The sequence below is a fragment of the Panthera pardus genome, unplaced genomic scaffold, assembly GCF_024362965.1.
Source record: "Panthera pardus isolate Hobbes unplaced genomic scaffold, ASM2436296v1 HiC_scaffold_15, whole genome shotgun sequence".
In the NCBI taxonomy this organism is placed as follows: domain Eukaryota; kingdom Metazoa; phylum Chordata; class Mammalia; order Carnivora; family Felidae; genus Panthera; species Panthera pardus.
The window spans coordinates 27,264,461-27,273,678 of NW_026526710.1; positions in this window are offsets into that span (position 1 = coordinate 27,264,461).

Consider the following 9,218-nt stretch of genomic DNA (forward strand, 5'->3'; position numbering starts at 1 on the left):
TTTGTATGTTTATAAGACGCTCAGATCAAGATCAAGAATATTTGCAACACGCCAGTAGGCTCCTCTTGCTCTTTCGTGGCAGTAACCCCCTCCTTGCCCCGCCCCAGCAATAACATTATTTTGGCTTCTATCACCACAGATTAGTTTTGCCTGCTTTTGAATTTGAGATAGATTGAATCCTACAGGATCTTCCCTTTTATACTTGGCTTTATTTGCTCTGGATCGTGTCAGTGAAATTCATCCACGTTGTTGCGTAAATTAGCAGTTTGCTCATTTTTTATTACAACCAAGTAGAATTGCATTGTGTATTCCAGTTTCTGCCATTGGAACTGGGCTTTCGAAATGAGTAAGAAGCTACCTTCCCTTTAGGAGCTCACCCTGAGGGCACGGACGTGTCCACAGACAATTACAACACAGGGTGCCACAGGAGGAAGGAGGAGAGCATCCATTTTTTTCCCTCAAGGAAAGCAGGGAAGATTGTAGAGAGGGGAGCAGAGTCTTAACAGTATGGAGTTGTCTAGAAAAAAGCGAAGACCCATCCAAGGGGCATAAATAGCATATCTAAAGACATGGGCACTCTACATAAAGTGGGTCGTTTAGAAGGATGGAGGGCAGAGCAGAGGGATGTGTGGGGAGGGGACACATTTGAACAGAGGGAAGACTTTGTAAATCTCAGGAACACAGTTCGGATGGAAAGATGTCCTCTCTCAGGAACAGGCAGGAAAGTGTGATTTGGGGCTTGTACGTGAGGGCTGCCCAGGGTGTCTGTATTTCCACCAGTGCAGGTCTCGGGTTCTAGTGCCTTTGAAGCCAAGTCACAAACACAGAGAACTCTGCCTTATTCATGAGCCGGCTAACAAAGATTCAAGGTGAATTTTCACAAAACCAGGGAGCATTGCTTGTGGGCAACTAAGCAGTCTTTTTTGCACACTTTAACGAGACCAGGAATCACAATTAGGAAAGATCAGACAGTTACATTTTTAGTGAGGAGGGCAGGGCTATGGATGGGGCGTTGGCCAATTCGCACTTGAAAGTCCCAGGGGCTGCTGAGCCCCCTGGTATGGAAGGGGTGTCCAGAAAGCCAGAGCTTGGTCCTTCTTCAGTTCTCGGGAACACTGTGGGGTGTGCCCCAAGTCTGCCACTTGCTGGGAGTGAGACCCTGGACAAGCCGCTCAGCCCACCTGAGGCTTAGCTATGGTGACTCAGAACTGGCTGGCTGGGGATTCATCTGCCCTGAATGCCAGGTCTGAAGGCAGAGCCCTGGGTCTGAGTGAGGAGCCCTCAGTCTGGACAGCTGTTTCTGCAGCTAGATTAAAAATGCTTTACATTCTGGAATGGGCATTAAGGTTTTCATGATTTCTTGTGTAGCAGGAAAACCTCAGTGTTGAGTTACTGCCTGCCTGTGACATCATGTCATCCCAAGGCAGTGATTCTCAACCTTTTGGGGTTCAAGATCCCTTAAATAGCTGATGAAAGCTATAGACCTTTTCTCCAGAAAGTCTCACGTAATCAACCTGCTTTGTGGGGTTCCATGTGCCACAGGCTATGAGGCCTGCTCAGCTGGGACAAATGGTTTAGCCCTGCAGCCCCAGGCTGGCCCTCGGTGAGCAGGCTGTGAACAACCTGGGGTCACCGGCCCCCGCTGCCTGCTGTCATGACACTCATGTTGGTTGTTCTCATTACTGGGTGTGGATGTTTCTTTTCCTTTCAAATATAGGAACAAAGGTGATGTTCTTTTCTGCTGATTTTGATTCAAATTTTTCTCTCTGAAGAAAGTGCCCAAAAAAGCCTGTGCTTTGGCTAATTCCAGGGTGAACAGTCCTTGCCTCTCCCAACTGGGCAGGAGGGCAGAGCAGAACTCTGCTTTTCGCAACAAGTTGTGCCAATATCAACAACAATGTGTCTATAGAAACCAGCACTAGACTCTTTTTTTTTTTTGAAATTTTATTGGTGGGGGAGCGGGGGAGAGGGGCAGAGGGACAGAGAATCTTAAGCAGGGCTTGATCCCATGACCCTGGGATCATGACCTAAGCCTAAATAGAGTTGGACGTTCAATCGACTGAGCCACTCAGGTGCCCCAGCACCAGACTTTTTCTACAAAGTGTCCTGGTCTCTATAAAGGTTTTAATGAAATCTTAAGTCTATAAGTCATACGCAAATACCTTGTCATTAGGAGACATTTTCATGAAAACATTTTATTAAACCATTACCGATAGGGAAAAATCTCAGACCATTGTCACCAGCTCTGATCCTGTTCCTGCCTAGTTCCTCTGTCCCACATGAATCCTTCCACGCCTTTTTCTCAACATTTCCCTTCTTGCTGAATATTGAGCTGTTTTCATTTGTTCATGGGTAGAAACAGTGCTGTGCTAAGTAAACACTCTCATAAATGCATCCTGTGGGCATGGGTTTTTTTTTTTTTTCTGAGGTATACCACCAAGAAATGAGAATGCTGGCTTTTAGGGTATGCACATTTTTTTTTTTTTTAAGTAGGCTCTACACCCAACATGGAGCTTGAACTCATCACCCTGAGATCAAGAGTCACATGCTCTCCTGACTGAGCCAGCCAGGTGCCCCAGGGTAGGTATATTTAAAAATTCAAGTAGAGGGATGCCTGGGTGTCTCAGTCAGTTGAGTGGCCAACTGTTGATTTCGGCTCAGGTCATGATCTCACCGTCGGTTGTGAGATTGTCCCCTCAAGTGGGGCTTTGTTTGCGCTGGGTGTGAAGCCTACTTGGGATTCTCTGTCTCTCTGCCTCTCCCCTGCTCATTGTCTCCCTGTCTCTCTCAAAAAAAAAAAAAAAAAAAAAAAAGATTCAAGTAGATACTACTTTCGTATTCCTAACATGTATGCAGGTTTCTTGGCATCTCTGGGGGCCCTTTCCCCGTCCTTCCTGCGCTGATCAATAAGCTGGCTGCAAAGCCTCCCTGGACAGCCCTTCTTCCCATTTCTGTTAAACTGTCATCATTACAATAATAATTTAATAGCTGTCACTTTCCTTCAAAAGGTATTTAAAAGTGTACTCTTTATTAATGTTTACTTGTTTTTGAGAGAGCACCAGCAGAGGAGGGGCAGAGAGAGGGGGACAGAGGATCCGAAGCAGGCCCCAGGCTGACAGCACAGAGCTGGATGTGGGGCTCCAACCCCGGAACCGCGAGATCATGAGCTGAGCCAAAGTCTGACGCTCAACCGACTGAGCCACCCAGGGGTCCCCAAAACACCCCTTTTTAAAGCATGTATGAAAGTCTTTCAGAAATGGAAAAGCGAGTGGCTTGTGAGGAATATGCTTAAGAAAATGTTCAAGCTCACTAATGTTCAAAGGAGTATAAATTTAAAAAAGAAGCAGTTGCCACCTTCTGCCTCCTGTCCTTTAGCAAAGATTTTTTAAAAACCAGCCCTGGTGAGAGTGCAGGAGAATAGGAATTTATACTCTTCCTCCTGGTGGGTGTGTACATTGTTCCATCCTTCTGGAAAGTAATTCGAGAACATGTATCACAAACATGAGAAAAATGATCATCACCCTTATCTGTTCATTCTGCTTCAGGGAATGCATTCTGGCAAACGCCAGTCTCGTGGAGGGTGTTTCATCGTCTCCACTGGTCTATGAGCTCCCCGCGGCTCACACAGACCCACCGGGCCCACCAGGGAGGACCCAGGCAAGGGTGCAGCACCACGGGTCTCTCAGAACAGCACCCTCCCGGGCAGTGGCCCGTTCTCCCCGTGTGGCGGGCCTCGCCCTCTGCAGGCGCCAGCCCGGGGCCGTGCCTTGGCTGCCCTGGCGCCACCCCCACTCTGGGGGAATGATCCTCCTTCGAGCCGGTCTGGTGAGGTGTCCCGATCGGAAAGCTGCCCTCGCCTCCTCCTTGGCATGGTTCAGTGTCTCAGGGGACGGACGGAGTCCAGAGCTCTGGCCTGGGAGGAGGCGACGCGCGTCAGCTTCCGCGGGTGCGTCCTGGGACTCGGGGAGGCCCTGTTGGGAGGAGAGCACCCGGGCTGTAGGGGCCCAGGGCTTCAGCCCACTTGTGGGTTGGTAATGTTCTTGGGAGAGACTCTCCCTTTGTAGGTGGGGTGGGCCAAGCCCGGCCGCAGCTCGGGGGCCAGAACAACAAGACGTTGTGTGAGCAGGACACAGTCTTGACACTTGAGGATTTATCCTTGGGCGATAAATAAAGCATGGGTTTCAAGCTCTTTCACTTTACGAATTAGCGCATTCATTAAACAAGGTATCTGGATTCAATGACCAAGCACTCAGAAAGGGGGGCGCTTTCATAAAAACGAAATTGTGACCAACCGACCAACCGACCAACCAACAAAATACCAAACAGACTCTTCTTACACACAGAGAACAAACTGGTGTTTGCCAGAGGGGGAGGGGGTGGGGGTGGGGAGGTGGGTGGAACAGGTGAGGGAGATTAAGATGTAGGAGCCTCCAGCTATAAAACAAATAAATCACAGAGCTGAAAAGTAGAGCATAGGGAATAGAGGCCATAATACTGTAACCACGTTGTGTGGTGACACATGGTGACCACACTCACTGTGGTGAGTACTGGGTATGGAGTTGTCACATCACTATATTGTGTATGACTATATAATTGGGCCTCAGCTATTGACACTACAAGAATATGCTTGTTGTTAGCTACTGCAACAACAACAACGACAATAATAATATTAATAATAATAGGAATTGTGTTAAAGCAGAATCTTCTGAATCTTCTCTACTTCATTATTCCATAACACCTAGGATTGGCCTAGAGACGGGCAGTTCCTGCCTTTCCACTTTATAACGAAGCCCACTTGTGATGGTGGAATTTCACAGATCATGCCAGTGGATGATAATTGCTTAAAGGACAGAAAAAAAAAAAAACCCATAAATCCACTGGGCTTATTTGTTGTGTACAGATTGCATTCACAACTGATACACAACATGCAATTATTTTTTTAATGGATGTACCCTAATTATTATTGTCTTCCTGAGCCCCTCCACTTTTTTTTCTAGTAAATTGCAATTTCTGATAGCTATTTGGTATATGGATCTGATGAGTTGGTCAATAAATATTGCCAGAAGTAGAAGAGAAAAAAGAAAAGAAAAAAGCTTGCCACCTCATATTTGTGAGCTTAAAACTCCGCCATACCTTGTTTGTCTTTATCTACATAAGTGGGAAGAAGAGAATAAAATAGGGTCTATAAAAAGTTCTTAAGTGCTGCTTATGATGTCACAGGTGAATCCCTTACAATGAGCTGGAAACGATTTGTAATACCCAAATCATACTTTGTACCTGTGACACACACATGTGCACACACTCACGCACACATACTCACAGGCCTCAGTCAGAATCTCAATGTTGACTTACGTGAAGCCTGTCTTTTTAAGTTGCTCAGAAAACTGCTAACAGCATTTGCACTAATGGACAGCACTGGGGGTAAGAGAGACAGAGAATGAGAGGGAATTTAATTTCTATTCTATAATCTTTTGTACCTCTAGAATTTTGTACCTTTTAACTTAGACCACACACATGTATTACCAATTCAGAATAGTAATCAGTGTTATTTTTTAAAATTTAGCTCCAAATGCTCTTCAGTTGCTTCTGTAAACATACAGACCTAATTATGGAGAAATCCTAAAAGAAAACTAACACTGACTGAGGGGCCAAATCAAATTTTGCCAAGGGCAAAAGGAAGATCTTTTTTTTAAAAAGTGGAGCTGGAACAGCTAGATATTTATATAGAAAAAAATAAGGCTTGGCCCATATTTCACTCCACCTACAAATATTAATTCAAGATGGATCACAGATCACAATATAAGAGCCAGAACCATAAAGCTTCTAGAAGAAAACAATAGAAAACAATCTTTGCAACTTTAGGGTAGACAAATATTTCTTGCACATGACACAAAAAGCACTAACTACAAAACAAAAATTTGATATATTGAATTTCATTAAATTTTAAAATGTTCTGCTTATCAAACAATAATATTTTTTATTTTATTTTCATTTTTTTAAAGTTTATTTTTGAGAGACAGAAAGAGCAAGAGAGTGAGCACGAGTGAGGGGAGGGACAGAGAGAGAGGGAGCAAGAATCCCAAGCAGACCCTGAGCTGTTAGCAGGGAGCCCGACACGGGCCTCAAACACACAAACTGTGAGGTCATTGCCTGAGCCAAAACCAGGAGCTGGCCAGTTAACCAACTGAGCCACCCAGGTGTCCCTCAAACAATAAACTTAAGTTGAAAATTCAAGCTACAAACTGGGAGAAATATTTAGAAAAATATATCTGACAAAGGACTTTTAGCCAGAATGTTTAGAGAACTCCTATCAACAATAAAAAGATGAACAATCCAAATAAAAAATGGACAAGAGACTTGAACAGTCACTTCACAAAAGATCTACAAATGGCTAGAACTGTGCTCAGTACTGGTCATTACTGGCCAAGTCAGTTTCAACATCTGAACATCAAAAAAGTTCACATCAACAGAATAAATGAGGAAAACCATACCTCACCATACCATAATGGAAAACCATTATCTCAGCAGATACAGAGAAAGCATTTGACAAAATTCAATAGCCATTTATGACACAAACTCTTAGCAAAATAAGCATAGAAGGGAATTTCCTCAAGCTGATTAAGGGTGTCTACAAAACAAAACAACTACACTGGACTTCATGAAAATTTAAAACTTTCAGGCATCAAAGGACACTAATAGGAAAGTGAAAAGAGAACCTACAGAATAGGAGAAAACATTTGTAAATCATATATCTGTTAGGGGTCTAATATCCAGAATATATAAAGAATTTTAACAACTCAACAATAAGAATAACTCAATTTAAAAAACAAGCAAGGAACATAAAGAGACATTTTTCCAAAGAAGATATACAAATGATATGCAAACATGTTCAATATAATTAGACATTAGGAAAATGCAAATGAAAACCACCGTGAGATAAGACTTTACACCCAATAGGCTGGCAATTTTAAAACAACAACAACAACCAGAAAACAAGTGTTGATGAGTATGTGGAGAAATTGGAACCTTTGTGCTTTGTTGGTGGAAATGTAAAATGGTACAGGTGCTGTGGAAAACATTTTGGTGGTTCCTCAAAAAATGAAAAATAGAATTACCATATGATTCCAGCAACATAGAATATAAGCACAGAAGAATTCAAAGCAGGGACTCAGATATTTGTACATTCATGTTGATAGCAGAATTATTCACAATAGTCAAAAGACAGAAGCCACCCAAGTGTCCATCAAGAGATGATTGGAGAAGCAAAATGTGGTAAAGCCATACAATGGGTATTATTCAGCCTTCAAAAGGAAAGAATTCTAACACATGTTACAACATGGATGAACCTTGAGAACATTATGCTAAGTGAAATAAGCCAGTCACAGAAGGAAAAATACTATGTGATTTGACTTATATGAGGTGCAGAGAGTAGTCAAATTCATAGTGACATACAGTAGAATAGATATAACCAGGGGTTAGGGAAAGGGAAGGAATGAGAAGTTATTTTGGCGGGGCGGGGGGGGGGGGATTTTTATTTTTTATTTTCCTTTTCTTTTTACTTTTTTTACATTTATTTATTTTTGAGAGACAGAGAAACAGAGCACATGTGGGGAGGGGCAGAGAGAGAAGGAGACAGAATCCAAAGCAGGCTCCAGGCTCTGAGCTGTCAGCACAGAGCCCGATGCGGGGCTCAAACTCACAAACCATGAGATCATGACCTAAGCTGACGTTGGACGCTTAACCGAGCCACCCAGGCGCCCCAGTTTTTATTTTACTCTTTAATTAATTTTAAAATTTCAATCCCAATATAGTTAACATGCAGTGTTATATTAATTTCAGGTGTACAATTTAGTGATTCAACAATTCTATACATTAGTCAGTGTTCATCATGATTAAGTGTGAGAAGTTAAACATTTAATGGATATGGAGTTTTAGTTTGGGATGATGACAAAGTTCTGAAAATGCTTCGTGGTGATGAATGCACAAGTGGTGGGAATGTATTAATGCCTCTGAAGTGCATATTTAAAAGTGGTTAAAATGTAGGGGAGCTTGGGTGACTTAGCCCGTTAAGCATCTGACTCTTGATTTCAGCTCAGTTCATGATCTCATGGTTCATGAGTTCAAGCCCTGCATCAGGCTGTGCACTGACAGTTTGGAGCCCGCTTGGGATTCTCTCTGTGCTCCTCCCGCTCTCTCTCTCTCTCCCTTTTTTAAAAAATTATTTATGTATGTATGTATGTATGTATGTATGTATGTATGTATTTATCTATTTATTTATTTAAATTTACATCCAAATTAGTTAGCATATAGTGCAACAAGGATTTCAGGAGCAGATTCCTTAGTGGCCCTTCCCCATTTAGCCCATCCCTCCCACAACTCCTCCAGTAACCCTCAGTTTGTTCTCCATATTTGAGTCTCTTATGTTTTGTCTTCCTCCCTGTTTTTATATTACTTTTGTTTCCCTTCCCTTATGTTCATCTGTTTTGTCTCTTAAAGTCCTCATATGAGTGAAGTCATATGATTTTTGTCTTTCTCTAATTTCACTTAGCATAATACCCTCTAGTTCCATCCGCGTAGTTGGAAATGGCAAGATTTCATTCTTTTTGATTGCGAAGTAGTACCCCAACGTATATATATACCACATCTTCTTTATCCGTCCATCCACCGATGGACATTGGGCTCTTTGCATACCGTGGCTATTGAGAGTGCTGCTATAAACATGGGGGTGTATGTGTCCCTTCGAAACAGCACACCTGTATCCCATGGATAAATGCCTAGTAGTGCAATTGCTGGGTCGGAGGGCAGTTCTATTTTTAGTTTTTGGAGGAACCTCCATACTGTTTTCCATAGTGGTTTCACCAGTTTGCATTCCTATCTCTTTTTCTCCCTCTTAAAAAAATAAACTTAAGAAATGATTAAAATGGGTAAAAATTTACATTATATATATTTTACCATGATAAAAAATAGCAGAAACAACAAAAAATACTTGAGTATAAATCTAACAAAATACATTCAAGACCCATATTCTGCAAACCACAAAACACAGATTAAAGAAATCAAGGAAGATATAGATAAATAGGGACAGACAACTTGTTTGTGGGTTCAATATTGTCCAGTATTGGTAAGATGCCAATTCTCCCCAACTGAGAGCTAGGGATTCAATGTGATCCCAATCAAAATGCTAGCAGGAATTTTTTTCTTTTAGAAATCAACAAGAT